The 7,389-nt window shown below is 41.1% G+C and overlaps 2 pseudogenes; one reads left to right on the top strand and one right to left on the bottom strand.

The window, feature by feature from the left end:
• The first annotated feature begins 5,240 nt into the window (after nucleotides 1–5,240).
• LOC105289505 lies at nucleotides 5,241–5,720 on the top strand (annotated as a pseudogene).
• A 550-nt stretch (nucleotides 5,721–6,270) lies between these two features.
• The window catches only part of LOC105289504, a 3,017-nt pseudogene continuing 1,898 nt past the window's right edge, over nucleotides 6,271–7,389 (bottom strand).

The following is a 7,389-nucleotide window of genomic DNA, read 5'->3' as shown; positions in this document are numbered from 1 at the left end:
GTAAATCTCATGAATGGGATTAGTGCCCTTATGAGAGGAGGAGCCTAGACACACACACCCTCTATGCCACCTGCCTTTCTCTGCCATGTGAGAATACAAACCAAGAAGCAGGTTCTCATCAGCCACTGGATCTGCTGAGGCCTCGATCTTGTACTTCTCAGCCTCTAGAACTATGAGAAATAAATGTTTGTGGTTTAAGCCATCCAGTCTATGGTGTTCTGTTATAGCAGCCTGCACAAAGGCAGGCATTCCCAGAGTGTTGGGACTGGCTTGTATTTCTTTAGAACCAATTCATGATATATTAATCCTCTGGAAAATCACTGGATTGACATAGTGCCAAGTAACCTGAGATTAGAAGTGGTTATGGAAGAATTCTAAGCAGTGAAAGGCTGAGATGGCCCCTCAGGTCTGCATTGGGCACATGATACAGTGAGATCCAGAAAAGTTCCTGGGGTCCTTCAAGGAAATGGGAGCTACAGAAAGAGACTGGTTATTCAGAGCTGATGGTCACAGGGTGAGGAGAATTTGCAGCAGATGGTCCTGTCTGACAGTGGGCAAAGGTGTAATGGCCACCGTATCGAAGAGGTATCTTAAGACTAACAAATGAAGTGGGCAACTCTATGGAATATAACAGAATTTATTGTAAGGTAACCTACTTATGGGGATGTAGGGTTGGAGCAAAAGAGACAACCCAGCAATTCTACACAGATTTTTCTCTGCTATAGGTTCTTGTTACTGTACCTTTTTATATAGTATAACTCAGGTACTGATAATTGACAAGACAAAGAAACAAAGAAGGCAGTAGCACCAGGGGCCATACCTCCTGGTGGTCTTGTGATAGATGATTGCTTATAATCGATACTTATCACCAGTTTGATATATATCTTGGTTTTTATGCCATTCTGGCTGTTACCAACAAAACTATTTAAGACATTTTAGGGAACAGAGATAGATAATCATTAACTAGAAGGCTTTGATATGGTTGCTAAGGACACTGAGGTTGATCTCAGCATGAAACTTAAACATGAAATGAAATCCTGGACACAGAGATGGAGTCGGTTCTGTTCACATCTACATCTACACAGGACCTAAACTAGAAGCCACAGCAGTGAGAAGCAGAGAGCAAGTGCAGAGGCCACCAGCACTGCAGTGGCCATTGTCACCAGGGCGTTGGAGACTGTGTCTGTGAGCCATAGCACCTGTGCCTCTCTCTGCGAAGCACTACACTTTCCCAGCATCTTGGCTGGGACGCAGAGGGCCTTGGCAGGGAGTTAACACCTTGAATTTTACTGATCTAATGAATTAAAGGCAAAAATATGTATTTTGTGATAAATGAATATATTGGAATTCATATTTGTGCTCAGCTGCATGAGAAACACCAGGCATTTTTCCTAATAGACCAATCGCACTCCATTACATGAAGTTCATCTGGAAAAGAATTATTCAACTACGTGTTGGAAAAAACGTCTGCAGAGGCCTCGTGTAACTTTCCACTTTCTCAGGCTGTTCTTGCCCCCTGCAGTCTCCTCTGTCCCCAACGCCTGACATCTGGCTTCCTCCCCACCAACGATGTGCAGCAGATACAGTCAACATAGAAGTACACAAAGAAATCAGAACCCTGACTCCAGAGCCACAAAAACAATCACCGATTTGATCGTCTACTTTATTCATATTTGCTTATAAGTCACTCTCAAATTTAAAAATCACTTCCACAAAGGACAAAGATTTGTAAGACAATTTTAAAAATTAAAGAAAAAGTATTCCTGTTGGAAATGATTTGAATATTGGATTTCTCTAAATGTTTGAATGGCTTTATTATTTATAGTCTGTAACAAACACTTTAGCATTTAATTATATACTACCTTGCATAACTGTCTAATTTCTTCACTTATGACATCCTGTCTTCCTGAGGAGATGGAAACTCTGTGAAGACTAAACAGCTGTTCTTAACACTTTTCTGTCTCTCTGTGGGGCAATTAGCAGAATGGTAGGCATACAGTAGTGCTAAATGTATATTTATTGCATTATCGAAGGGACTATATTGATTTTAAAGTATATTAACATAGATTAAGAGTCTACTCAAGAATTCTTATACAAAAAAATAGAAGCAAACAATTGCATGGAGTTTAAAACCTTTTATGAGCATGGTGAGAAATAAATCAGACAGACAATTCATTCTGTTAGTATACGTATTTGTACTGCCAAGCGATTTAAAAATATGGTCCAAACAGCAATCTGCACTGTTAAAATGATATCATTCTCATCTATTAAGGTAAAACATTCAATACTTGGACAAATTAAGAAGGTTTTTCTTTAATTGTAAACAAAGTTAATTTTTTAGGCTTTTTGTGTGGACTAAACAAAGATTTTTAAAGAAAATTCACTGTAGAAATAAAGACACCTGTTGTGCGCTCTCCGTTTCTCGGAGTAGGAAGAGTCAATCAGGTTGCAACATTCATATTTGCTGCCCGTTATGTTCGGGCTATGAAACAGTATCCGCACTTAACTGTATCTTTGTGGATAAGTGGTTTTCTGCAAAAATCTAAGCCATGCCTGTCTCTTGTGCACTCCTTATATTAATATTGCTTTCTCTGCAGCATCCATTTAATTAAAATAGAATCAACGATTTCAGCTGAACGCTTGCCTAAGAGCTAAAAGTTCTATGGGCACTGGCACCAAGGGGGTGAATCTCTAAAGAATCTTTGGACAAACTCCAGTTGGTTCTTGTGTGTGGGGGTCCCCCATTCTTAGCAATGATGCAGCTTCATAGATCTCTGCTTTCCTTCCCCTGGCAGGCTCGTCATTGCCCCCTGGACACCTCTTTGTACTCTTTCTCAATCAGTTCTCATTACTCAGAATGCCCTCTGGGCTACCACCCAGCTATAAATCCTACTCATCCTACAGTCTAGCTCATGGGCCACCTCCTCCGGGAAGCCTTCCAGTCAAGGTCTCATGTGGCCGATATCCATTATTCTTATTGTCTGTTTCCTCATGTGTAGAATGGAGGAAAATAACAGTGCCTACAGAATGAGGTTGTTGTAAGGATTAAATGACTTTATTCATGTGAAGTCATTAGAACATTCTAGGAACATAGTATCATTCACAGAGTTTAGCTATTATTATTAATTATAAAACACTCAAGATTTAAAAGACCCTTTTGTTTAATGCTTGCTTTATTGGCTTGCTTGCATGTTTTTGTATGTCTTTTCGTCTCAAGAGAGGGAGCAGAGTAACGAGGGTGCATACGTGGAGTGCGCCTCTTGTTCTTTATGTAACTATGTGCAGAAGGGTTGCTGCAACTGGGGAGCGTGCAGGGACCCTAAGACCAAGTTCCCATAGACACAATGACCAGGGTCTTAAAACCTATTCTCTCATTTGACTTTCAATTCCAAGGCAGAGAAAAAGATCAGGCTGGCTTGTGATTGCAATATGGGCATTCCCACTCAAAAACTTTCGTGAAACAGCCCTATTTTTAGCCAAGCAGTAAAAGAAGAGGATTCAAAGGCAACCTTGGTGGTCTTTCAAGGCCAGAGCTCAGAGAGCTTGGTTTTCCAAGAGAGTGAATGCCTCAGTCCCTGAAATAAGCTACGGAAGATAAGGGCACTTATGCCAAAGTAAATGGTGACACCAGGCAAAAACAATAGATTTATATTCTTTTTATGATTCCATGAAGCATTCATAATCACAGGGAATAGTTGAATTGGTAGTTAGACTAGGGTTCATGAATGTGGTGAGGGATTCATTTATTCTTTCTTCTTTTAACAGATATATTTTTAATTTCAAACAATTCCTTTGATGATCATTTGAATGTTCTAACAGGATGCAGACCTGCTCTCCACTCCCCACCCCCACCCCCAATCTCTCATCCCCAATTGGCCAGTCACAGAGTAATGAGATTTGACCCACTGAGCTTTAGACTCTTCACATTAAAAACTAACCTTTTCATTCAACAAATATTCATTGAGTGACCACTACCTGTCAGCACTATCCTAAGAGTTGGGAAAAGAGCAGTGTATGAATGAGACCAAATCACAGCTCCCACGATGCTTGTTTTCTAGTGAGGAGAGATACACAACAACTGAAAAATACTAACGTTTCAGACAGGGTAAGTTCGATGGAGAAAATTAAAGAAGGCCAAGGGAACAGAGAATGTAGATATGTGTGTGCACTGTGTATGGGGTACTCCTTTTACAAGACAGCATTGCAGAGAGACTGGAAGGAAGTCAAAGGCAAGCTACCTGGAGATCTGGGAGAAGAACTTCTAGGAAGAGGGGACCACAAATGCAAAGGCCCTAATGAAGGGGCAAGTTTTGTTTGTCTGATGAATAGCAATGGGGCAGGACAAGTAGGGAAAAGTGATGGGAGATGAGGTCAGGTGGCTGGCACAGGACTTTGTAGGTCACCAGCAGGACTGTGACTTTGAATCGAAGTGTGTCGAGAGCCATCGACAAGTTTTGAGCAGAGGAGTTACGTTCAGGCTGCTTGGAGAGGAATGGAATACAGAGCAAAAGGCTGGGAGGAGGAAAAGGAATAGCGGGGACTGCTGATTGCCACTTGATCATCATCTGTCCGTTCTTATTTAAGTAATAGAATCCTGATTTTGTTGGTGGCAGCAATGTTCCCAGCTGAAATCTCTATAGTCTGGCCGTCCCTTACAACTGGACATAGGCTAGTGACTACGTTCTGGCCAAAGAACTCAAAGAAGACAATTGGTAGCATTTGGGGGGCGGTGCTTAAAAAGAACCTACTCCTCTGGGACAAAGTTTTCTTTTCCTCTTTTACTCCTTCCTCCCGTTGCCAGCCTGGAACAGACATGTAATGGCTGGAACTTCTGTGGCCATCTTAATTCATGAGGTGACCTTTAAAAGGGAAACCACAAAAAAATAAACAAATAAAATGGAAGCACACCCTGAGGCTGGGTAGAACAGATAGCTACAATGTGTCCCTGATGAGAGTATGGAAACATCTCATCAACTCTAAGACTGCCTATTTCTGGACTTGTTTTACATAAGAGAGAAATGCATCTACATTTTGTTTAAGCTTTTTTTTTTTTTTTTTTAGTTTTTTAGTTATACACAGCTAAACATAAACATAACTGATAGGGGAGGCCATTGCACTAATCCAAGTGAGAGAGGATGGTGGCCTGGACCAGAGCGGTAGCAAAGGAGGTCAGATTCTGGATATTTTTTGGAAAGTAGAGCCTATAGGCGATTTAGATACAGAGTGAAAGAATCCAGGAAATGAGGATTTTAATTTTGGGATTAGATGTAGCAAGAAATACTACAGTTTTGTACAGATTAGAGGCTGGAGAAGGCGTTACTGCCATTCCTACCATTGAATTTAATGTTGAGATGGTAACATATGAGAACCTTAAATTCTAGGTCTGGGATTTAGCGGGACAGCCAAGTATCAGGTCGTACTGGAGATGTTACTATTGAAACACAGGTGCAGCCATTTATGTAGTAGACAGTTGTGACTGAGAACGAACTGGCGTTTCTAAATCAGAGTGAATTGCCATGTTGGAGGAAGAAGAACCGAGAAAAGTCATTTCTGTGGTGTTTGCAAATAAGGAGGACATGGAACAGGACACTGCTCCCTCAGAGATGGCACATTCACTTGGGTTACTTGTCTTGAAGGACGGAAAATGGCAAATACTCAAAACTTCAGCAACCAAAGGCACCGGCCTTGAGGAGACAACGAAATGGTTAATGGAAGGTTAAAGAGCAGACAGCAATTCAGTCACTTCTGCTCCTCTGAAATGAAGACCACATTACATATCCTTTTGGAAATAGTTGTGTGCTTCACATGACTGAATGTAAGAACTGCACATGATTGTTAGCATATACAGAACTGACTGCAACATTTGTATGAAATATAAAAAATAAGTATTTGGTTGGAAGGGTAACTCATCATGGTTGAATCAACTGAATGTCTGGTCTTTGTAATGTTAAGTATTCCTTGCTTTCTTGTGCTAAGGTGTGTATTCTATATTCCATTTATGTGGAATTCTTATTCAAATATAGCCTTATTAAAGAATGTACTCTTATTGAGGAAAAAACCCTCCTATTTTCGAATTGGTACTTGCAGCTTGTTTGGATAAACACAAATAAATACCTTAACTGAGATTTTCCCCCCCTAAAATGAATTAAGTGTTTCCAAAAATTAGACTCCATAGAGCAGGCTAGGTCTTCATTTGCTTAATGACCACTTTATTTAAGCTGTTTGATTTTTTGTTTATTTATTTGTTTTTTGACAGATTCTGCCTCAGGTTTATTTGTACAAATAGCACGAGAGAACACCAGCCCAATACAGTCCTTCTATCCTCGTGTCAGCAGACAGAGACTTCTGCTCTGGAGCCTTTGTAGGGGCCTGGGCACTTTTGGGAGCTGGTGCCTGAGCCTGAGCTGGAGGTGGAGCTGCATCCACAGCCTGAGACTTGGTTTGAGTTGTGGCTTTGGCCCTGGACTTTGACCAGCAGAGCCTGAGACCTTTGGCAATAACTACATGAGCACATTTCTCAAGCTTGGGGTGAGCCCTGTAAGCAAGTCGACTGAGCTTGCAGCTGCCGCCCTTTGGGATCTTGGGCTTGACCTCCTTGGGCTTTATGAGGGCCTTGATAGCCTCAGCACATGCACTCTTGGCCTTGGCATTGTTGGCTTGTATCTTTATCAGCCCCTTCTTGTTGTGCTTCTTTGCAAAATGCAAGTTCCTAGGAACTTGGGGTCCACCCCCTTAAGAGATTCATATCTTTGCGATTGAGATTTCTTGATGCCACTTCTGTGCCATTTTAAGGACTGGCTGTGCATGGTGTGGTTCTTGGACTTGGCCAAGATAGGTTGTAATGTCTTTCTCTTATGGATGTGTGGAATCTTGGATTCTGATAGATTGGCTACCCAACTGCTAGCAAAGTAGGAACAGGGCTCAAAATGATACTTCAGAAGCTTGTCCCATAAAGTACACCTGAAAATGCCAACACAGACAACCTAACAACTCTTTAAATAAAATTATGCTAATTGAAATAGACACCGTACATTCAAAATAATGCCTATAAATTTATTTGTCCATACTAGTAGAGGTAGTATGAACAATGCTAAATGGTTATATCTGATGAATTCACAGCACATTTTTTTTTTAAAAAAGTTTATACTGAAGGAAATAAAGAAAGATCTATATAAAAAAAGAGGCCAGGGCAGTGGCGGATTGGTCTTGTTAGAAGCAGGGAGGGACACAGTAGAATGGGAGGGAAGGCAGAGAGCATGGGGCATAGATTGGTGGAAAATGAGGGAGCTTCTGTCCTACTGCTTCTGTTTTCTCAATAAATTCTGAGGCCAGGTCATCAGCTGAGACTGAAGGAATAAAAGTAGAGGGTGGAAATGAAGAGATTTGAAG

The sequence above is a fragment of the Pteropus vampyrus genome, unplaced genomic scaffold (assembly GCF_000151845.1).
Source record: "Pteropus vampyrus isolate Shadow unplaced genomic scaffold, Pvam_2.0 Scaffold24, whole genome shotgun sequence".
In the NCBI taxonomy this organism is placed as follows: Eukaryota; Metazoa; Chordata; class Mammalia; order Chiroptera; family Pteropodidae; genus Pteropus; species Pteropus vampyrus.
The sequence above is the reverse complement of the archived record's forward strand: the minus strand, read 5'-3'. Positions and strand labels throughout refer to the sequence as shown.